Below are 24,570 nucleotides of genomic sequence, written 5' to 3'. Positions count from 1 at the left end.
CTGTGCCACCAGGAAGGCCCTATTATGTTGTCTTTTACTGATTTATTGGCGCTCTTTACATATTCTATTGTAATTTATCATTTATGTCATTTATCAGATATGTCTTGCATGTATCTGTTCCATCTGTGACTTGCCTCTTCACTCTCTCAATGGTGTCTTTTGAGAAATAGAAATTCTTAATTTTAATGTAGTCCAATTTCTCAATATTTTCCTTTAGAGGTTCTGACTTTTATGATCTGTTTGAGAAATTTTTCCCCACTCAAGATCATGCAAATAATTTATCTTCTGTTATGCAATTTTCCTTTTTATCATTTATATTTAAAACTACATTGTCGGGCCTCTCTGGTGGTGCAAGAGGTAAAGCACGGCACTATGAAGCTGTCTGCAGTGGCCAGGGAGCTACACACGTAGTGCAGCAGACCTCTCCTGTCTTGCCCACTGTTCCCCTCAGCAGTTCATTTCAGTCAGTCTGCCTGTTCTGTTTCCCACTCTGTCTCTGGTGAATCCTCTCACCCCTGCACCTCTGGCCTGTACCCCAGTTCTTCTATGCATAAATAAATAAATCTTTAAAAAATAATAAAGCTACATTGTCTCTGGAGTTGATTTTTGTACTTTGAAAAGGTAAGTTTCAAGATGTGCATTTTTACACACAGCTATTCAATTGACTTAGGTTCATTTTATTTTATTTATTTAAAGATTTAGTTATTTGTGCATACAAGAACTGGGGTGTAGACCAGAGGTACAGGGGGTGAGAGGATTCATCAGAGACAGAGTGGGGAACAGAACAGGCAGATCCACTGAAATACACTGCTGAGGGGAGCAGAGGGCAAGACAGGAGAAGGTTGTTGCGACATGTGTGTTGGGATCCAACTAGTGCAGCAGTGGCTGGCAATAGCTTGATAGCACTGTGTCTTTAACAACTGTGCCACCAGGGAGGCACCAACAGATTCATTTTAAAATGTGTTTTAATCACTAATCTACAGAGTTTCTTTTGAGTAGATTCTGTGTCCACATAAGTGTGAGTCTGTTTTAGAGCTCTGATCATTGCCATTGGTCTAGTTTCTATTCATGTTTCAATATTACTGTCTTAATTCCTGTAGCTCTACATTAAATCTCTATTCTATAGAGGAGTTTCTTCCTTTAGATCATCTTTAACAGGATTTGGCTTTCACAGTCCTTTGAATCTCACATAAATTTTAGAGTCAGATTGTCAGGTGAACTGTGGAAAAATGGACCTTTAAGAGAAACAGAGAAGAGGATCATGTGGATCCCCACCACAAAACTCTGGCACCCACAACACAACAGGAAGTTCAAATTCCTGTTGGAGGTGATCTTTTGGTGCTCATTGGCCTGGTCCTGCTACCCCTCCCTGGCATCAATTTCCGGATTACTGCAACAGGCGCAAAGGCAATAGTTGAAAATATATCCCTACTAAAAACCATAAAAATTGAAAATGAGGAGACAGAAGACCAAATCACAAATGCCAGAGGAAAAACAAACAAACATAAAACAAATAAAACCCTCAAAGAATCACCAACTCAGTGGAATTATGGAACATAACAAAGGGGAATTCATGGCAACAGCTCCAGCAACTGGAAAAAAAAGTGAGGCTATAAACAACAGAATAAAGATAAGAAAAATATGAAACAGCCACAATCAGAAATAATGGAGCAAAGAAATACTTTAGATGATCTAAAACATACAATGAAGGGTCTCAATAGCAGGCAAACAGAATGAGTTTGAAAACACAATGCTAGAGAACAAAAGAATAGAACAATGTTGATTAAAAAATAATTTAGAAAATGGAAACAGTATAAGATCTCTCTGGGCAATTTAAAGAGAAACAACATCCACATATGCATGTCCGAGGGAGAAGAGGAAGAGAAAGAATAAGTATTGAAAGAAATAATCATTAAAAACCATCTCATTCTGGGAAATGAACAAAATATTGTGATCCAAGAGACCCAGAGAGTTCCAAACAAAATAATGCCAGACATACATACATCAAGACACATAAACTGGTCCAACCACTATGGAGAGCTGTGTGGAGATTTCTGGACCTACTAAACATAGAGCTTCCATATGATCCAGTTATTCCACTCCTAGGGATTTACCCAAAGGACACAGAAACAGTAATTCCAAAGAGCACCTGCACCCCTAATTTTATAGCAGCACATTTTACAATAGCTAAGCTTTGGAAACAACCCAAATGCCCAAAAATAGATGACTGGATAGGGCCTCCCCGGTGGCGCAAGGGTTGAGTGCTGGGTTGCGAAGCTGCCCGCGGCCCTTGCGGTGCCGGTTCGATCCCCGGCTGCTCCCTGGCCACCGGAGGAGGGTCCCACATGGCGTGCAGACCTCTCCTGCCGCCCGCTGCTCCCCTCAGCAGTGTACCTCGGTCCTTCTGCCTGCTCTGCTCCCCGCTCTGGCTCTGGTGAATTCTCTCACCCTCCCGCGCTTCTGACTGTACCCAGTGCATGTATAAACAAACAAATAAATAAATAAATAAAACATGCCTCTATAAAAAAAAAATAGATGACTGGATCAAGAAGATGTGGTACATATATACCATGGAATATTACTCAGCATTCAAAAAAGATAAACACATGCAATTTGCAGCAACATGGATGGCGCTGGAAGGGATCATGCTCAGCAAAATAAGCCAGAAAGAAAAAGAAAAATACCGGATGGTCTCACTCATAGCAGGAATCTAGAAAACTTAAATAAGGGACCAGGAAAATGAATAACTATAAGAAAGTGAAATCAAAATCAACAAAAAACTATGAACCAGAGACACTCTATGGGGGGTAGGGGGCGGGAGGCGAGGGATTGGGGTCAAAATAAGGGGGTTGCAATTGTATGGGGAATATAAAAATAAAATTTATTATAAAAATAAAATAAAAAATAGAAACAAAAAATAAAAATAAAAAACAAAAAAAATAAAAACAAAACAAAAAATAATAATAAAGCCATTGTTAACCCACAACAAGGACCGAATATTAAAAATATTAGGAAAAAAAAGGGTAATCTACAAGGGAATCATAATGTCAGCAGACTTTTCAGCAGAAACATTACAAGCATGAAAGGGGTGGAGTTATTTAAAGTACTTAAAGACTTTCATCATAGAGTCCTTTAACCAGCAAGGTTAACATTCAAGACCGCTCAGACCTCCTGCGGCCCGCTGCTTCCCTCAGCAGTGTACTTCGTTCTTTCTGCCTGCTCTGCTCCCTGCTCTGAGCAGTCTTCTGACTGTACCCAGTGCTTGTATAAATAAATAAATAAATAAATAAATAAATAAATAAATAAATAAATAAATAAATCTTTAAAAAAAAAAAAAAAACATTCAAGACCAAAGGATGAGCAAAGAACTTCACTGATAAGCAAAACTAAAAATAATTTATCAACACTGAGTTGCGCATGAAAGAAATTAATCCTAAAGGATGGATTATTGCTATTACCAAACAATACAATGACAAATATCCAGGCAACAGACACTTAAATCACTTAACATGGAGGAGGGGAGAAGGAGGAAAGAAACAATGCAGTGCAACAGAACCAGACAGACAAAGGGGTCAAAGGGTTCACATAAAGAGCCATCCTATACTAACCACAGGAGATCTTGCAAACAAAAATTAATAGAAGTAACACATGAAACAATAGAAACACAACTCAAGCAAAACATAAAAGAAATTTCTTAAATAAAAAAGACAAGACAGGGTCCTCCATGGTGGCCTAAGAGTTAAGTCTCAGTTCTGTCACTGCCACAGCCTGAGTTCCATCCCCAGCCAGGGAGCTGACCCATATATAGTGCAGCAGACCTCTCCTAAATTGTCTACTGTCCCCCCTTAAGGTGTATTTCAGCAAATCTGCCTGTTCTGCTCCTCACTCTCTCTCTGGTGAATCCTCTCACTCCCCCTCTCTGGCCTACACCCCAGTTCTACTACACACAAAAAAGACAAAACAAAAAACCCCAAATGACAATGAGCACTTTGTAAACAGTCCAAATTCACTAATCAAATGGATTTCAAATGGATTTCAAACAAAGTGCAACCATCTGCTGTTTGTAAGAAACTCATCTTACTAATGAAGACAAGCATAGCCTAGAGTTATAGTTTGGAAGACAATCATGCAAGCAGATAGCAACTAAAAAAAAAAAAAATCAGGAACAGCTACATTTATAACTGATAAGTGCCAGACGTATGCAGAGAGGAGAGCCCCTGTCCCCTGCACCCTGGCTCACTTCCCTGGGGGGTGAGAGTATGACAGGTGTTACAGGTACTATGGGGTGGGGGTGGGGCAGGAGGAGCCCAGAGGAAGGGCCACTAAAGCATCAGCTGAAGAGATGACCTCCAAGCTGACACTTGCAGAGTCTGAAGTTTCTACAAGCAACTCTGAAGAGGGATTTTCCTACTGGAAGAAGCAGCATATGCGAGGGCTAGAGCCTGAGAAGTAACAGGCATCCTGGGAGTGACTGGTTCCAGAGGGGAGGGTGGTCCATCTCCACAAGACTCCCCAGGCTCTCCTGAGTTTTCCCCAGTTCCACCCCACCCCCAAGCACAGAGACAAAAGCTCTGGTGTCAGGCAAGCTTGCCAGCCCCATGGAAGGGCCCTGCTGGATTACTTGAGGGGCCCCAGCAAGATGTCAGGAGAAAACGAAGAGCAGGAGAAAGAGGCTGCAGCAATCACTGGGCCTCTTGCAGGGGTTGCAGAGAACAAAGAGGGTTCCAAGATGGATTCATATTCCAACCTGGAGACCAAATGTGCCCCCGGTAAGGTGGAACGATGAGGATCACTGTCAGGCCAGTCTCCTCACCTTGAGAGCTTCCCTGCCTGGCTAGAGGGAACAATCTGGGGCCCAGTAGTCAGGGAACCGCTGTCCATCAGGAAGCTTATCCCTGTGTACCACACCAGGGCAGAATGCAGCCCCTTCAGCCTCCTGGTTCCTGGTGTCATGAGAAGTTCTACTATTAAAATACCCTTCCAGGATGATGTTAACATGCAAACAATCTCACCAGGGCCAAAGGAGGTCCCCTCCTGAAATGAAGTCAGGTAGAATTTTCCCAGCCCATAGAACAAACTAAGCTAAGGAGTGTCTTGAGCTTAGAGCTGTTTCAGTTACCCCTCCTTCTTCCCCCATGATAAGGACACAAAATATGCCTGGGCTGCTCTCTGGCAGAAAGATACAGAATGCATTTTGGCATCTGACCAACTGGTTCTGCCAGGTTTAGCTTCTTCCAGTGTGAGAGGATTTACTTTCTTTGAGATTCAAAGTCCTCAGCACAGGAAAAGAAATGCCTTAAGAGGGGAAGCATCTGACAGGAAGGAGGAGTCTGTGGCTGTGCCTGAAGAAGGATCCACATTTGTCCCTGTGTCTTTCAGACACCCGTGGACTTGGAGAGATGGCTGAGGCTCCCCATTACTCCTGGTCTTGCTGGGCCCACAGTGCTGGGCCTGCCTCCTGCTTTCTGTGCCAAGGGAGCTCCCCAGAGCTGAGCCTGTGACACCATGGCTTGGGGCCTCAGGTACCCTTGGAGGGACCCTGGTGCCACATTTGGAAGGGAGGACCTGGGGCAACAACTAAGGGTGTGGCCCTTCTGAACCCACCCCATATTCTCCCCTGCCCTGTGCTGTGCCAGGCATGTCCCATCCCCCACATCTGGGTGACAGATGGGCCAAGGCTATTACTGAGAGCAGTATACTGACTTGGGAGTCTGCAGGGGGCCTCTAACCCATTGGAAGGGGGGTTGGTGAGAGATTTGGAGGTGAGGTGTAGGAGTAGCTTAGAGAGAAGAGCAGGCACCCCCTCAACATGTGGGAAGGGGAAGGCCTTCCAGCTGGAGGGCAGCAAGTAGGTTGAGCCCTGGGAAGGCCAGCCAGGTAGTAATCCGCTGTGTCTGGGGCCTTTAATCCTGGAAAGGAACAGGCCCCTCCCATTCTCCTCTCTCCAGGGGGCACAGGCTCTGGCTTCTGTGCTGACCTCTAATCCTCATGTCAGGTGGCTGGACCTTTGTGACAGTGGGCTCCGTGGGCTGATGTGGAAACCCTGGCACATGCCCTGAGCAAAAACAGCAGCATCTGTGGTAGGTATCAGCTTGAGGCAGGTGGGCAGATTTAAGTCCTTCCTTTCCTGAGGGATGTGAGCTCCCCCAACTGGGCCCTCTCACATGGGGGCTGCTGGTATTGCTGAGGCCTCATTTCAGGGTGGGGGAGGTGGAGGTGTGCATACAGCTGGGCATCCCTCTTTCCAACCACCCCACCCCATTCACTCTCCTCTGCTGGCCAGCACCCCTCCTCCCCCTGCATTTGGTGGCCTCTCAATGATTGAAGGTGTGGGGGGAGGGTCCTGTGACACAGAGAGGCAAGGGCCTGGGAGTGTGAAAAGAGGGAGGGCAGGATGGGAGTATGGTGGGGCTGGATCCAAATGCTTCCTCTGCCACAAAGATTTGGATGACCCCGGGCAAGCAGCTCAAACGCACTGAGACTCAATTTTCAATCTGTGAAATGACCCCAACAATTCCCCCGCCTCCCCCTTGAGGCTGTGGTGAACACAACATGCTCAACAGAGAGTCTGAGGCATGTGAGTGCATGGCCACCTGGGCTGTAATTGCCAGCGCGCAGAAATGCAGCTTCCAGGGCTTCTGTGGATGGCATGTATTGCTCTTGGGCACAAATCATCAGCAAGGTAACAGCATCTCCACCACAGGCATTTTTCCCAGGACTGCAGACTTGGAGGTTTTAGCCCCTTGACAAAGACACTCCTGGACACATAAGCGGAGAGCTGCCTGGTCCCCAAAGGTGGCAGAGTCCTTATGTAAATCCAGAACAATCTGACTGTAAAGCTCCTCAGGCCTGGAAGCTTGGAGGATGGGGTGAAGTGGAGGAGGTGGACCTGACTGTGGAGCTGTCTGGCTGAGGGGTTGTGCTGGTCCCCAGATGTGGACCTGTTGGAGAACCTGCTGGGAGACTAAGCCCTCTGTACCTCCCTCATGGTGAGCCAAGTTGTACAGAAGGTGCGGCTGGCAGGGAGGACCAGGCAGCCCAGCACATTGCTGAACTTCTTCTTGCCCATATAAGCCATGCTCTCTGTCCACTTGAAATATTCTTCCTCTGACTCACAGCTGATTTCCTCCCACCTGGCCCATTTCAGCTTAAATGTTCACCTCACATAAGCTTCCCCACCCACCCTTCTCAAGCATGGGGTCCCCATTCTTCTCTAGAATCATACCCTATTTTTTCTTTTGTGGCACCAGAATGACTTTGTTTTGTTCATGTTTGGGCCCAGAAATCAGCACCCAGCACAGGCAGGGGAGGACAATGAGATATCCCTGGGAAGAATTAAGAGTTGTGTGTGGCAGGAGCAGAAGGGTGGCAGGCCTGCATGGAGTGTGTGGGTGAAGGCTGAAGCAGGGCTGCTCAGCATGTCCCTTTCAGCACCACCCTGTCTGAGGAGCGCCCCATGCAGCCTTGGCTGGATGGCACCTACTTGGTCATTTAGTTGGTTGTAACTCAGGTCCAGGGATTTCAGGCTTGTATGGGCAAGCAGAAGTTCAGCAAGGTGCTGGGCTGCCTGCTCCTCCAGGTGGTTCGCTGCCAGCTGCACCTTCTGTACAACTTGGCTCACCATGAGGGAGGTACCGAGGGCTTGGGCTCCCACTGCTCCCAGCAGGTTCTCCGACAGGTCCACATCTGGGGACCAGCACAACCCCTCAGCCAGACATCTCCACAGTCAGGTCCACCTCCTCCAACTCACCCCATCCTCCAAGCATTCAGGCCTGAGGAATTTTACAGTCAGATTGTTCTAGATTTACATAAGGATTCTGCCACCTTTGGGGACCAGGCAGCTCTCCACTTATGTGTCCAGGAGTGTCTTTGTCAAGGGGCTAAAACCTCCAAGTCTGCAGTCCTGGGAAGAATGCCTTTAGTCTTTACAAATACCCTGCCTAGTAGGAATTACTATGGCTCCCACTTAAAATGAGGAAACTGAGGCTCAGAGAGTTTGAGTCACTTGCCTAGGGGTCCCAGCCTCTGAGCACAGAAGCTGTCTACTAGCCCTGTGTTCTCCACGAGGTGTCCAGGCTCTTCCCATCCTGGTCCCACCTCTGTAGACTCTGGGTTATCAGAGAGCTGTCAAAACTGGGTATCACTCTCAGGTGGGCTTTGATAAAGAGAGACAAGTTGGAAGATCACCTCCCCATTTCTAGGCCCAGCCTCTATTAACGTGTTCTGTTATTTTGCGGGTAAATATAACACACTCTTGTACACTACTACAACTGTGATCAAGCCAGAGTCCTGCACCCTATTCTTCTTCGTTTCTCATACAGAAATGTGGATTCTCCCCCTGAAATTTCATGCTTTTCTCTAACCAGAGGATGTCCTAGGAACCCAAAATCTGTCATAGAGCACACTTGCTCTCCTTCCCAGCCATGGATTTTTTCCCCTAATTTTTAAAATTGTGATAATATATGCACAAGACTTGTAATCTTAACCACTTTTAAATGTATAGTTCCCCAGCTATGGATTTTGCTTGAACAGCTGAACTGAGGACACAGCCCTGGAAGCCCACCTACATGGTGACATTTTTCTTCAATCAAATGCAAAATTTAATCTCTTGCTGGACTCGAGGGTACCTGGTTACCTGTCCCTGATTACCTGGTACCTGGTTACCCTGGTGGTTGGACCCACCACAGTTACTGGGGCCTTCACAGTTGCACATCTTTGACCCTGCTACACAGGAGGTGCAGTACGTGCACAGGGGTAGTGCTTCCATTCGGCAGACATATGATGTCCTTCCCATTCTAAATGCCTGGAGGACAACTGTTTAGTGTTCAGTTTCTGTTTGTCTTGAAATTTTGCTGGGTTCTGTGCTTTCCATGGTTCTGTGCTTTCTGGAATCCATGTGATTTCTCTTTGCCCCATGTCCCAGCTTCTGGCCCTTCCCATGAAACTGCTAGGACTGGGAAATAATTCATCCAATCTGCCAGCCTGGTTCCTGAGAAAAGCCATTGCTTTTCCTGGGGATCCCGGTTGTGCTGGTCCCTCCCAGCACATGTACAGTTTTACTTCCAGTGTCACAGCCTCCAGCAAGCATCTGCCGTGCCTCCTTCTCCTGGGCCAGCCATATGAGGAGTGTGCAAAACGCCATCCCCCAGGCTCTGGGAGCTCCTGCACAGCAAGCCAGCAAGGATGTTGGTCTTGTGATGGTGGCACAGGCTAAAGCTGGTGGGTCTAGCAGCACTGTGCCTCGGTGCTCGCTCAGCAAGCTTATGGAGCCTACTTCCTTATGCAGGCACCTCTGGCTCGGGGTCTACCAATGGTCCGCCACCTGGTGCCTCCACCTTGCATGAATTTAATCTTGCCAGGGTCCCCTCACCTTTCCTGTGCTGTCATCTGAATTAGACCAGAGGAGCTGGGTCTCTGTGAATTACTTCTGCTCCCACCAAGGACACAACTATCAGGCAGTGAGGAGTCTCACACTCCCTTGGGATATAGCATCTATCCTCCCCCTTCTACCACTTCTTTTTATTTGCACCCTCATGGGGAGTTAAGGTAAGGAGGGTATGTCTCTATGGACTATGGCACTGGGTCACAGAGAGGAGATACCCCTGGGCCCTTGGTAACTCTGTTCTCTGACCACCTCAGCACCCTCCATCCCACTGGCCAACTGCTGGGCCGATGAGGACTGTCCAGAAGGAGAGATGGGGATGCACAGTCACGGTAACTGGGCTCTGTCTTCTTATGCCTCCATTCAGAAGTTGGGGGGGGGGGACAGGCTGGAACCCTGGATGGCTCCCATATCTCTGAGTCTCTCCTTTTTCCCAGCAGTCTCCTTGCCCACCCTCTCTGGACCCGGTATGGATTTGAAAGACTGAAGTCTGTCTTGTGTTTTCCAGGCATAAAAATAGGTCAGTGTGTGATTTTCAATGGGACACACAGGACCTGCGGGATCTGGGACTGGTGCCCTGTGGAGAGTGGTACTGTGCAGGACCCCAGGTCAGGCCAAGCCTACCCCCTCATCTCCTATCCTCCTACAGGAAGCCCTTGCTTGTCCAAGCCAAGAACTTTATGCTGTTCATTAAAAACGCAGTCACCTTTAGCAAGTTTAACTTTTCCAAGTAAGTGTGGCTGTGTCCTGGCTGGCCCGATTCTCCCTTTGCCGGGCCTGGTCTGATCCCTGGCTCCACGCCCTCAGGTCCAATGCCTTAGAGATCTGGGATGATGCCTATTCCAAGAGCTGCCACTAGGACCCACACTCCAACCCCTAGTGCCCTGTGTTCCGAATTGGGGACCTTGTGGCTGCAACTGCAGGGGTCTTTGAGGACCTGGCATTGCTGGTGGGTCCATGGCTGGGGGGGAGGAGCTCTGAGAGGACTAGGGAGAGGGCCCCTGGCTGGTATGCTGGTGGAGCAGTGGTGTGTCATGAGCAGGGCAGTGCTGTGAGCATACACATCCACTGGGATTGTGACCTGGACTGCAGGAAGTCTGACTGCAGGCCCCACTACTCCTTCCACCTGCTGCAGAGAAGTTACAACTTCAGGTGGGGACCTCATCCTCACTGACCGCTCCTTGCCGAGGTCCCCTGCACTGTCCTCCTGTGGCAGCCACACCAAGGCCCTGTCCCCTGGGCACTCCACTATGTGTGTTTTGGAGGAGGGGTCCCAGGGGCAGAAGGGGTTGCTCTCAGCTCCAGGCCCCCCAGCACATGTTCCATCCAGCCTCCCTCTGGACCCTTCCCCTCTGATCTGAGTCCACACCTCCTTTAGCAGGAGCTCAGATGTTCACCCCACCTTGCTTCTGGCTTCTCCCCTCCCTAGCACTGGGGCCTGCCTGTTTTGCCTTTTCCTTAAGGTTTTACAGAAAATTTCCAAAACTCTATTGAAAAGGCCAAAATAAGTGCTATGAACATCAATCTCCCCTTCATCTGGGTTCCCCACCGTTTTCCTCAGTGCTGGCCTGAGGATGAGTACCCTTCCCACTTGATGGCGGTCTCACCACACCTAAGAAACTTCACATTGACAGAATATGTCTAATAGTTTTAGGTCCTCAACTGTGCCCTTATAGCACTAAATCTTTTTGTTTTTCAATCCAGGATGTGCTCAAGAAGCTTGCACTGCATTTATGGTCTCCCAAGCACAGCCTCCCTTTCTTCCCTCACCCCACCAGTCCCCTGTAGCACAGATCTGGAGATGGCACCACGGGACAGTGCTCCCTGGCTCTGCCCGGCCTGGCTCCACCAATCTTTCCAGCTCTTTGCCTTTATTTGGGACTGCTCCCTGCCCACAGCCTGCAACCTGGGAAGCCAGTCTGGAAGTCTCTCCTGCAGGAAGCCCCCCCAGTTCCTAGAGGGAAGCAGGTCATAGCCCTGGGCTTGTCCCCCACCCCCTCCCACCTCACTGGCCTCTGTGGTGGGACCTTTCTGTCCTCCTGTCCCCTCAGCAGGCAGAGCTTACCCAAGACTTGGGCTTGGGCTGGGGGTCCATGGAATCAATCAATGAGTAAGAGGTAAGTTTGAGAAAGCCATCCCAGCCTGGGGACAGCACAGCAGGCCAGGCAGAGTGTTCTCTCCCACCTCCAGGACAGCCACTCACTGGTGAAAGGCCATTGGCATGGGGGCCCGGAATCTGCTCAAGCTCTGTGGAATCCGTTTTGATATTGTGGTCATCGGGCTAGTGGAGGGGGTGGGGCAGAAGGACAGGTGGGGGCCTAGGTGAGCCAGAGGCTCAGCTTACATCTCTCTCAAGCAGGGAAGTTTGGGCTCATCCCCACAAACATCACTCTGGGCACAGGAGTGGCTTGGCTGGATGTGGCAAGTCTGGCCATTATGGATCCCCTCTGTCTGCTGTGAGCATGTGTCCCTGCCTACCCTTGAGTCTCTAGGTGATGACGAAGCAGGGAGGGAAGCAAGCAGGTTGGGTGCTGGGGTATGAATTTGTGCTGTCTTTCCCAGATCACCTTCTTCTGTGATCTGCTGCTGTTGTACATGGATGGAGAAGCCCAATTTTACTGGAGGACCAAGTATGAGGAGGTGAGCTATGGTCTGGCCTGGATCCTGAGTTCTGCTACACTTTGGAGAATGTACCTTGAGTCCTGACTCACTCACTGTACTCATTTGCAGGCACAGGCCCCAAAGGTGACCACACACCATGAGCAGAGGGAGTGGGCCTCAGTACCCCCACACTTTTAGAGGGGGCCCAGCACCTGCCCCCTTGGCTGCTGATGCTGGGAGCTGAACAGTGACGCCTGGGTGGTTTCTCAATCTATGGGCCCAGTTCACTGTCAGTTCACTCCTGACCCCTGCTGTTAGGGTCAGGGCTCAGAAGGATCGGGGCTCCGCCCTTGGTACCTCATGGGTGGGCCCAAGTGGACCAGAGAAGGGAGCAGAGAATTCTCCCCTTCATCTCCCAGGAGCTTGTCCCCCCCTTGACTCCAGCCACTCCAGGGTGACGGAAGTCCGTGTTGTGTAGAGACCTGCAGCAGAGTAGGGGCACAGACAAGGGGCACAGAGTAGGGGCGCAGACAAGGCCCGTGCACCCAAATGGCAGGGAGCTGGTCCAGGCGGGCCCTGCTGTGCCCAGATCTGGAGAACAACCTCCGCGGCTGTCACCAGTGCTCCCAGTAGCGTCAACTCTCAGTAGTGGACACTGGTTACAGTGACTGCAGCCATGGTTGGCTTCCAGTCCTCCTTTTCTCACTGGAGTGGGGGTATTGAGGGAGTAGCCCCCCCTCCACCAGCTGCCTTTCAACAGGATGTGGGCAACCAGAGTCCAAGGCGCGGTAGACAGAAGTCTGACTCGTAGGGGTTGTCTCCCTGCTCTGGTGTTGGGTTGCCTGGGCATGGCCCCACCCAACTTTGGGCCTCATCCATGAAACGGGGAATGTTTGAGGCAGATGACCTGGCCCCTGAGGGTCCCAGGCAAGGACACAATCACCTATTTGGCCCATACCTGCTAGGGCACTTCCCAGATGTTACATTGTTGTGTTGTTTACTCTGTGGACCATGGGAGGAGTATTGATACAGTCACCAAGAGAAGTAGAAGCAGAAGAGACAGGAGAGAGAAGGGGAGAAAGAAGGCCAGAGAAGCCCAGAGTGAAGTCTTGTGGGGGGCTTGGAGGCCTACCGGCATCCTGGCCCCCCAGCACCTCTGCCTGCCATGTACTTGGTGGCTGCACTACATGTGAAAGCTCAATAAAAACCTGAGAAACACACCGAGGGCTCCAGGACTCTGCTTTACCCCGGTCTGCTCAATTCTTAGAAAACCTGCTCCATGCCCTTCCTGCCCCTACAGGAGGGCCAGAATGAGGAGGAGAGGGAAGAGGGCTGCTGGTCACTGGGGTCTTCTCTATGCCCCCTGGGTGACCCGCATCTCAGCCTCCTGGAGCCTGCTTCCCAGGGAGTCATGGGGGTGAGGCGGATGTACATCTGGAATTCACTGTGCCCAAGGTCATGCCTAAGTACATGTTTTGGCAGCTGCTTTCCCTCCCTGAGGCAACTGCAAACAGGAGGCCTGACCACGACTCAAGGCAGAGCCTAGAAGCAGGAAGGACTATCCTTTACAGGGGATGTGGAGGCCCCTAGAAGATTGGTCTGGCTCTGACTTTGGAATCCTCCCAGGATTCAGAGACTTGCCTGATGGACAATATCCCTGGACCCCAGGCCCAAGGGCAGGAGTGGAGGGATGAGGGCTATAAGAACCAGGACAGGGGCAGGGATCGGGGAGTACCTATCCCCTGAGAGATGAAGCCTTTCTCATGGGCACCTGGTGGCCAGGGTGTGCTGGCAGCTTGCTGGTGGAGGAACATGGGCCAGACTGAAGAGGTCCAGGGTAGGGTTCAGCCTGTGCTAGCATCTGGAATCATCTGGCCCCTGGAGCCTCAGCAAAGCCTTGGGGACCTTCCTGCCTCTCTCTTCAGAGGAGTGTCCATGAGGAGATGGGTTCAGAAGGGCTGGGGTAAGAAGCATGACCCTGAGGTCTGGTGATTGAAGTGGGGTCACAAGTACCTGGTTGTCCTCAGGGTCTAGTGAGAGCTGATGTCGCCACTGCAGAATGCACAGGAGTAAAGCCTACCAAAACCAGAAGCTTCCTGTGTAGCCCTTGCAGGCAGGGACAGGGAATTGGAGGTATCTGTGGGGAATAGAACATGGCCACTATAGACAGTATGGGGGGTGGACAGGGTGGATCTTGGGTCCCTCCCAAGGACCGGGGCCTCACAAACACCAGCTGGCTGGCAGGTGCTTGGAGCGGCCCGGGTGCTGGCACAGCACACATGTGTGCTCCTTCCCGAATCTTTGCTGCAAAGACCTTGAGGGGTAGGCAGAGTGAGAGGAGAGAATGAGAACTTGGAAACAGCCATTGCCTCTTTCTGGGTGTGTATTCCCCAGGGTAGCCATGCGGGCCATGTGCTCATGTGACGCTATATCCCTGGGCAGGCTTCAGGCACACGGTGTGCTCTCTGAGAGCCCTGGGAAACCAAGCGGACCCAGATCTCCATTGCTTTTCTCGACAACCTTCTTGGGGCCCAGGCTCTGCTCCCTGGATCTACCCCCAGGGGACACGTGAGGGTGAGCCTGCCCTTGGCCCTGTCATGGACTCTTTGAGCCTGTGCATCTATGTCCATCCCTTCTGAACAGGACAAAGGGTGGGACTGGCCTGTGGGCAGGATCCCAGGTCCCAGGTCCAGGACTGTCTCAGTACTGGTGCCTCCCCTTGCAGAACCTGGGGACAGTCACTTGGTGAGCAGGTGAGGACTCAATACTGCAAAGAATGAGAGAGTGGACACAGCAACAGGGCTCATGGCAGGCCAAACAGTTAGTATTGTGGATCCCTGGGGTTTGAGGCCTCTCCCCACCAATCTACCCCACCTGCCCAGGTAGCTGGAGTTGGTCATAAACTAGAAGATGCTGGACCAAGAAACCACCCACGCATTGGTTAAGGCCCTAAGGTCCCGAGGAACCCCAGCATGAACAGACCTACAAACCCAAGCTGTCTCAGAGAGAAAAGGCTCCCAGCCCCTCCAGCCTCCTGAGGAAATAGGGGTGGCAGGGCAAGAGTGGGCAGGTCCCCAACTAGCTTCATGGATGGGCAGGCTGTACCATGAGACCAGGTTCCTGGGCTGGGGCCTGGCTGCAGAGCTGCACAGCCTACACCGTCTCCTCCAGGCTGCCGCTGGGGAACACCATGTATCACATGGAAGTCAGCCCTGGCTGCTCCCGCTGGTTCTCCTTGCTGTGCCAGATGCCTCAGCCAAAATAGACTGCAAGTCCTATAGGGGCAATACAAGCCTGAGGGCAGGTCCTGACCATGTGTACCCTCCTTGGCCTCCTCCCAAAGCCCAGCTGAGTCCTAGTCCGACCCCCACTCACCAAGCAGCAGCCAGATGGAGAAGCGCAGCCAGGTCAGGTAGCTCAGCTTCAGCATGAGGCATATGTTGAGGAGGATGCTGAGGGCTGGAGTCAAGGGCACCATGGGGATCTGAGGGGCAAGGGTAGGGCTGGGTTCGGCATCAGGGAATGTCTGCGAGCCCAGGGTCTGATTTCTCAGGAGTACACAGAACCTTTGGAGATTCTGGAGACAAATGCCCACTTGCCATGCCATGCGGAAAGAGTAAAGTGGGCAGTTGACCTCCCCAGCCCTATGAACCCTTGATCCCTCTGCTGCGGTAGAGGGGGAAGGGGCACGGGGAATTCGCTGGAGTGAGAGCAAGTGTGTGTTGGGTATGGGTGGTACCTGGAAGGTGTCCTGACGGTGCTGTTGCTGGTGGGCCCACAACAAGAGGAGACTGAGCAGAAACACAACAGTGCTGAACAGGAGCATCAGGGTGTAACCCCAGTACGGAAAGTTGAGGGTCGCATATCCAGAGACTAACACACATCCCAGGGAGATGGCTACAGCTGCCATGCCGAAGGACACAAGCATGGCAGGGGCGGCCATCTCCTTGGCTATGGTGCCAGCCAGCACATACAGGTCTGAGCCCACCATGCCACCCATGCCCAGCAGGGTCAGGTCCAATGTGGACAGGCAGCGCTTCAGTGATGTCTCCATGGTGGACTCTTCTAGTGGTTTCAGCCGGTTCGGTTTTTGGCAAAACTGCACCAGTCTGCTCGTGCAGGCATCCCAGGGGGCCATTGTGGGCAGCTGAGAAGAATACCAAGCCAGTCCCCAGTACCTATCAGGGTCAGAGGATAATAATAAGCTGTTCATTCGGGTTCTGCCCAGTCTTTAATCCTTGCTCTGTCCCTATCTTGGGAACCTGAGGGCTGGGATGGGCAGTACCCCTGCAGGAAGTCACAGGGAAACTTGGAGATCCCAGCTACTTCCCAGGCAGGGGAGCAGATGGAGTCCTTCCTAGGGTTCTTTGAGCGGCCTCTGAGGATGAGGAGGAGGCAGCCCTAGGGAGTGTCTGAAAGCCACTCTGAGGTATGGGATCATGGACAAGTGGAAACCTGAGGCTTCCCAGGAACTGCATCAGGCCTCCGGACCCGGAACAGGATCAGCTCTGCGGCCCTGGGCATGGCTCAGATGGCCACCTGACCTCAGACACAGGCCATTACCCGTTCTCCCTGCCCACCAGGTCAAACTACTGTATTGATGCAGTGGGTCAGGAGGTGAGGATCCCTGCCTTATGCCCCTAGCCAAAGCCCCTATCCCTGACCTGCGGCCACTGCTGCCAGTCAGTTCCCTTAAGCCCGGTCCCCAGGTACCTGAATCTTCATCTCTTCCGGGTCCTGAACATGGCTCAGCAGGACTTGCTGTGACCAGCCTGCTGTCTCTGCTGCTGCTCTGCGTACTGTGCCAGCCCTGACTTTTGCCACTGCTGCTGCCAGGACTGCCTGAGCACAGGGCCTGCCCCCACCCTCATCCACACCCCCAGTGCCATTCTAGCACTGGACTCCCCCTGGCTCTGTAACAGGCACACCAGAGAGCCTACCCTACCTGACCGAGACCACGGTTTAACAAGGTGCCGTGAAACCCTGTCTGGTTCACAGATGGGAAAGTCCAGGCCAACAGGTAAGTGATTAACCCAGGAAGTGGGAAAGTTAAGGTCCAGTTCTGAGGGCTCTCCAGACACCTGCCTTGATCCCTTACCCCAACCCTGGGGGTGTTGGTGGTGTGGGAACTAATCCTTGCCAGTTCCTACACCTCGGCCATTATATGACCATCACAAATTTCAGCAGGTGTATATATATTCCTGGGGCAGAGGTGTCTTTGTCCTTTTGCAATTCCCATTTCTTTGAAAGTGAAAAAGTTGATGTAGCTTTTTCATAGCATAGTATGTTCTTGGCGCAGATTATCCAAGCATAGCAAACCGAGGTAGATATTCTCTCCATCTACATCTTTAAACATTATTTCCAGGTTTATGTGTGAGTCATGGAATGGAATTTTAGGGTCACCTGATCTGTCTGGCTTAATGGAGTGGTGACAGAATGGTCACTCCCAGACTAGCTTAGCTAGCTTCTGTGATTCCTCTGACAATTTGGCTGATGTTACCTAGAGGAACTTGTCAGATGGACTCTCCCTTCCTGCAAGAAGATGACATCTTCCTTAACCCACTTTCAGTTGCCTAAACATAACTGAGCAGGTGTTCCTTGTTCTGAAATGCCCCCTTCAAAATGTAGAAAAATGCATTTCAAATGATGAGGTCCACCAGTAGTTTTGTGACAGGAGCCCCCCAAGGCCTGACTGAGAAGCAGCTGAGAGTTAGTTTCCAGCTTTCAGTGCACAAACTTTATATGTACTCAGAGAAGGGTTGCTCTCACCACACACCCCTTTTCACAGGCACCAGCATTGATGATTGTGGCCAAGCATGCTTGACAGGGAATTGTAAGTTTCCAGAGAATTCTGGGACACCAGTGGGCAAGGCAATGACACAGAACAACTCCCTGAAGATGCCATGAAGGTCAAGGACAAGAAGGAGAGGGAAAAGGGGGATATTCCAGTTCAGCACCCTGGCACTAAATGAAGTGACATTGCAAGAAAAGACAACTATGGATCAATATCCCTTGTGGCTACAGCATCAGCAAAATACTAGCAAATCAAATCCAGCAAAATATAAAAAGTATAAAGAGGGATTTATCCCAGGAATGCAAGGTTGATTTAGCACAGGAAAATCAACCCCCATAATACATTATTCTAATAGAATAAAAGGCCCAGGTCCCAAAGATGATGAATCTGTGCCATCTCAATAGATGAAGAAAAAGCAGTAAACGCACTAGGAATAGAAGGGAATGTCTTCAGCCTGATAGAGCCCATCCATGCAAAAACCACAGATAACATACTCAGTGATGAAAGACTGGACATTTTCCTTTTCCACCAAAACCAACATAAGGATGTCCACCTGCATTTGGTATTTTACTGGAGGTTCTAGCCAGGACAATTAGGCAAAACAATGAAATAAGAAGAATATAGATGGGAAAGGAAGAAGAAAAACCATGTGGAGTAAGATGACATGACCTGATTGATCAGAAAGCCCTAAGGAATTTACACAAACACAAACACTAGAATTAGTAAGTTCAACAAAGGTGCAGGATATAAGGTCAATATACAAAAATCAAAGAATCTAATGTGTAGTATCTTTACTACTATACTTGATAGCATTTTATCATCTAACTGAAATTTGATAATAGCAGAACTTAAATTGTTCCCACTAACAAAAATTAAAGTATAAAGGAAATATGGGAGGTGACAGATGTGTTAATTAGGAAGAAACCTTTTACAATTTATGCATGTATCAAATCATCACAATGGACACTTTCAAAACCTTACAATTTTATTTGTCAATTATACCTCGGTAGAGCTGAAAGAAACATTTAAAAATCAATTGTTTTTCTATACGCTAGCAATGATTTATCCAGAATGAAATTAAGAAAACAATTCTTCTTACATGGTATCAAAAAGAATAAATTAACTTACAAAGATGCTTAAAATAATATGCCAATTATAGCTCAGTAAGGCTGGAAAGAAAGACACTTAGAATAAAGTTAACAAAAGAAACACAAGATTTGTACGCTGACTACTAAACATAGTTGAAATAAACTAAAGTCCGAAATAAATGGAGAGATCTGTGTTTGTGAATTTGCAGAGTCAATATTTTAAAGTTGGCAATATCCCCAAATTGGTTTGTAGATTCAGTGCAATGTCCATGAAAATGCCAACTGCCTGTTTTGCAGAAATTGATCCTCAAATTCATATGGAAATGAATTAGCCAAAACAATTATGAAAAAGAACAAAATCAGAAGACTCATACTTCTTGATTTCTAAACTGGCTATAAGCTAAGATAGTATGTTTCTGGGCCTCCATGGTGGCGCAGGGGGTTGAGTGCATTGCTGTGAAGCTGTCCACAGCCTCTGCAGTGTGGGTTCTATCCCCAGCCTGCCAGGGAGATACCCACATTGTGCAGCAGACCTCTCCAGTCTCTCCTGCTGTTCCCCTGAGTAGACCTCTCCTGTCTCGCCTACTACTCCCCCCAGCACTGTTTTCGGTTGGTTTGTCTTCCTGCTCTGCTCTCTGCTCTGTCTCTGGTGAATGCTCCAGAGACACCTCTTCCGGCACCTCTTCCCTGTACCCCAGTTCTTATATGCATAAATAAAAAAATCTTTAAAAAAAGACAGTGTGTTTCTGAAAAAAAAAAAAAAAAGGATAGATAGTGGAATTGAGAGCCCAGAATTATGGTCAGTTATTTTTTTTTAATTTATCACCAATTTAAATTTATGGCTAGTTGATGTTTTTAGAATAAACTTTATTTTAATATATTACTATTGTTTTTTTTTGTTTGTTTGTTTTTTGAGAACAGAACAGGCAGATTTATTGAAATAAACTGTCAAGAGAAACAGCAGGTGAGACAGGAGAGGTCTGCTGCCCTAAAACAAAGAAAATAATCCTGTCAAAAAATGGGCAGAAGAGATAAAAAGAAACTTCTCTGAAGAGAAAATGCAAATGGCCAACAGGCATATGAAAAAAAGTTTAACATCACTTGTAATCAGGGAAATGCAAATCAAAACTACCATGAGATACCATCTCACACCAGTGAGAATGGCACATATTAAAAAAACTAGCAACAACAAATGTTGGCAAGGTTGTGAAGAAAAAGGAACTCTCCTGCACTGCTGGTGGGAGTGCAAACTGGTCCAACCACTATGGAGAGCTGTGTGGAGATTTCTTGAACTACTAAACATAGAGATTCCATATGATCCAGCAATTCCACTCCTAGGTATTTACCCCAATGACACAGAAACAGTAATTCCAAAGGGCACCATCACCACTATGTTTATAGCAGCACTATTTACAATAGCTAAGCTATGGAAGCAACCCAAATGCCCAAAAATAGATGACTGGATCAAGAAGAGGTGGTACATATACACAATGGAATATTACTCAGCAATCAAAAAAGATAAACACATGCAGTTTGCAGCAACATGGATGGAGCTAGAAGGGATCATGCAGTGAAATAAGTCAGAAAGAAAAGGAAAAACACCAGATGGTCTCACTCATAGCAGAAATTTAGAAAACCTAAACAAGAGACCAGGAAAAAGACTAATTAATACAAAGTAAAAATCAAAATCAACAAGCAACTATAAACCAGAGACACACTACGGGGGAGGGGGGAGGGAGGGGCGGGGAAAGGAAGGACTAGAGTCAAAATAAGGGGGGAGGTGCAATTGTATGGGGAATATAACCAAAATGAAAATGCATACATTGTGAAAAGATGAAAAAAGATGTAAGAATTATATAAATAAAATATTAAAAAAAAAACTAAAAAAAAGCCCAACTATTTTTTAGAGCAGTTTTAGGTTGGCCACACAATTAAGCAGAAGGTATTGAGCATTCCCATACAATCTGTGCCCCTACACACACACAAACACACACACAGCCTCCCTCACAATCAATGTCCCCCACAGAGTGATAGATCTGTTATAATCGATACTGATGAACATATTGTTATCACCTAAAGTCCATAGTTCACAATGGGGTTCACTCTCACTGTTATAAATTATATGAATTTTAACATATAAATAATGGCTGGTCTCTGTCATTATAGTATCCTACAGAATTGTTTCACTGCCCTAAAAATCCTCTGTGATTTGCTTATTCATCATCCCTCCCCATTAACCCAGCAACCTCTGATCTTTTCTGTATCCACAGTTTTCCCTTTTCCAGATTACCATATAGTTGGAATCACACAGTATGTGGCCTATTTACATACATTTTTTACATAGTAATATGCATTCAAGATTCCTCCCTGTCTTTTCACAGCTTGATAGTTCATGTTTTTGAGTGCTGAGTAATGCTCCATTGTCTGGATGTACCACCTTATGTATCCATTCACCAACTGAAGGACGTCTTGGGTGCTTACAAGTTTGGGAAATGATGAATAAAATGCTATGAACATCTATGTGCAGATTTTTGTGTGGATATAAGTTTTTGGATCATTTGTAAATTCTAAAGATTGTGATTACTGAATCTTATGGTAAGAGTATGTTCAGTTTTTTTCTTTTATTGTTATTTTTAAACAATATTTGCTTCCCCCATTGCTTCAAATTTTGTCCACATAGAATTTTCTTCGCCAAGGCACCTGTGCACCATCATCACAGTCCCCTGTCCTCCACCCTTCCTCTCTCTCATCCCTCTCTCTCCTCCTCCCCTATAGTGTATCTCTGATTTCTAATTGTCTGTTTTTGCTTTGTTGTGTTTTGTACTGTTATTTTTACACTAATGTCTCATTTGGTTCCCCTATATTCCTGTTATAAGTGAAATCATCTGATATTTTTCTTTTTCCTTCTGATTTATTTCACTGAGCATAATTCCTTCCAGCTCCATTCATGTTGTTGCGAATGGCATGAGTTTATCTTTTTTGATTGCTGAATAATATTCCATTGTGTATATATACCATGTCTTCTTGATCCAGTCATCTATTTTTGGGCATTTGGGTTGTTTCCAGGTTTTACCTATTGTAAATAGTGCTGCAATAAACATAGGTGTACAGGTGTTCTTTTGAATCAATGTTTTTGTGTCCTTTGGGTAGATCCCTAGTAGTGAAATTGCCGGGTGGTATGGTAACTCCATTTTTAATAGAATGAGGAACCTCCAGACAGCTTACCTTAGTGGTTGGACCTGTTTTCACTCCCACCAGCAATGTAGGCGAGTTCCTTTTTCACCACATCCTCGCCAACATTTGTTGTTGCTTGTTTTTTTTTTTTTTTTTTTTTTTTTTTTTGATTTGTGCCATTCTTACTGGTGTGAGATGGTATCTTAGTGTGGTTTTGATTTGTATTTCCCTGATTATAAGGGATGTTGAACATTTTTTCATATGCCTGTTGACCATTTGCATTTCCTCTTTGAAGAAATGATTTTTAGTTCTTCTGCCCATTTCTTGACTGGATTGTTAATTTTGTTTTTGTTGAGCTATGTGAGTTCTTTGTATATATTTGTGATCAGTCCCTTATCAGTTACATGGAGTGCAAAATATTTTTCCCCAATCAATGGGGTGACTCTCTGTTTCGGATAATGTCTCCTTAGCTGTACAGAAGCTTTTCAGTTTGATGTAATCCCAGGTGTTTATCTTTGCCTTCACTATCACTGCTTTGGGTGATGAGTCTAAAGGTGTTTCTGAGATGTATGTCTTGTAGTGTTTTACCTATATTTTCTTGTTTATATTTTATGGTTTCAGGTCTTATGTCCAGTTGTTTTATCCATTTTGAGTTGATTTTTGTGCACGGTGAGAGATAGTGGTCTAGTTACATTTTTTTGCATGTGGAGGCCCAGTTTTCCCAGCACCATGTATTGAACAAACTGTCCATGTTCCATTGTATATTCTTTGCTCCTTTGTCAAAGATTAGTTGTTCATATAATTGTGGCTTTATTTCTGGGCTCTCTATTCAGTTCCATTTGTCTGTATGTCTGTTTTTGTTCCAATACCAAATTGTTTTAATTATTATGGCTTTGTAGTATAGCCTGAAATTTGAAAGTGTGATACCTTCTTTCTCCTTTGTTTTCATCAGTAGGGCTTTGGCTATTTGTGGTGTATATTTTTTTTTTGTGGTTCCATATGAATTTCATAAGTATTTGTTTTACTTCTTTGAAGAATGTCATTGAGATTGTTATTGGAATAGCATTAAATCTGTGTATTGCTTTTGGGAGGATGGCCATTTTAATAATGTTAATTCTTCCAATCCATGAGCGGGGGATGTCTTTCCATTTCTTTGTGTCTTCTTCAATTTTTTAAATAGTGTTTTATAATTTTCTTTGTATAGGTCTTTCACCTCTTTTGTTAGGTTTATTCCCAAGTATTTGATTTTTTTGTTTCAATTATAAAAGGGATGGTTTTCTTGATTTATTCTTCTTCGGATTGATTGTTTGAATATAGGAAGGCTACTGATTTTTGCATGTTGATTTTGTATCCTGCTACTTTACTGACCTGGTTGATTATTTTGAGCAGTTTTTCTGAGGAGTTTTTAGGGTTCTCTATGTATATTATCATATTGTCTGCAAATAGTGATAGTTTTACTTCTTCTTTCCCTATTTGGATTCCTTGTATGTCTTTCTCTTGTCTTATTGCCCTGCCTAGGACATCCAGTATTATATTGAAGAAGAGTAGTGAGAGAGAACATCCTTGTCTTGTTTCTGATCTTAAAGGCCTTCAGCTTTCACCATTGAGAATAACATTGGCAGTGGGATTGTCGTATATGGCTATTATCATGATAAGGTGTGTTCCTTCTATCCCAAGAATTTCAAGAGCCTTCAGTATAAATGGATGTTGGATTTTGTCAAATGCTTTCTCAGCAACTATTTATAGGATCATATGGTTTTTATTTTTCTTTTGTTGATGTGTTGGATTACACTGATTGATTTTCGAATGTTGAACCATCCTTGTGCCCCTGGGATGAATCCCACTTGATTGTGGTGTGCTGTCCCTTTGATGCATTATTGGATTCTGTTGGCAAGGATTTTGTTGAGGATTTTTGCATCAGTGTTCATTAGGGAGATTGGCCTGTAATTTTCTTTATTTGTGCTGTCTTTGTTTGGTTTTGGTATTAGTATAATGTTGGCTTGGTAGAACATATTTGGTAGTATTCCTTCTTTTTCAATTTTTTGAAAGAGTTTGTCAAAGATTAGTTGTTCATATAATTGTGGCTTTATTTCTGGGCTCTCTATTCAGTTCCATTTGTCTGTATGTCTGTTTTTGTTCCAATACCAAATTGTTTTAATTATTATGGCTTTGTAGTATTGCTTGAAGTTTGAAAGTGTGATACCTCCTTTCTCCTTTGTTTCTACAGTAGGGCTTTGGCTATTTCACTGCTGAATGTTTGGTAGAATTCATTTGTGAAGCCATCTGGACCTGGGCTTTTGTTTTTGGGGAGTACTTTGATTACTGCCTCAATTTTGCTGGTCTGTTTAGTTGTTCTATTTCTTCTTTGTCCAGCTTTGGATGAATTATATTGTTCTAGGAATTTGTCTGTCTCTTCTAGGTTGTTGAATTTGTTTGCATATAAGTGTTCATAGTAATCACTGATTATTGTTTTGATTACTACTGAGTCTGTTGTGATTTCTCCTCTTTCATTTATAATCCTATTCATATGT

The 24,570-nt window shown here is 46.8% G+C and overlaps 1 pseudogene; it reads left to right on the top strand.

The window, feature by feature from the left end:
* Positions 1-4,639: 4,639 nt before the first annotated feature.
* On the top strand, positions 4,640-12,573 carry LOC119234687 (P2X purinoceptor 6-like; annotated as a pseudogene).
* The last annotated feature ends 11,997 nt before the right edge of the window (positions 12,574-24,570 follow it).

The sequence above is a fragment of the Talpa occidentalis genome, unplaced genomic scaffold (genome assembly GCF_014898055.3).
Source record: "Talpa occidentalis isolate TD23 unplaced genomic scaffold, MPIMG_talOcc4v2.1 talOcc4.8, whole genome shotgun sequence".
NCBI lineage: Eukaryota > Metazoa > Chordata > Mammalia > Eulipotyphla > Talpidae > Talpa > Talpa occidentalis.
The sequence above is the reverse complement of the archived record's forward strand: the minus strand, read 5'-3'. Positions and strand labels throughout refer to the sequence as shown.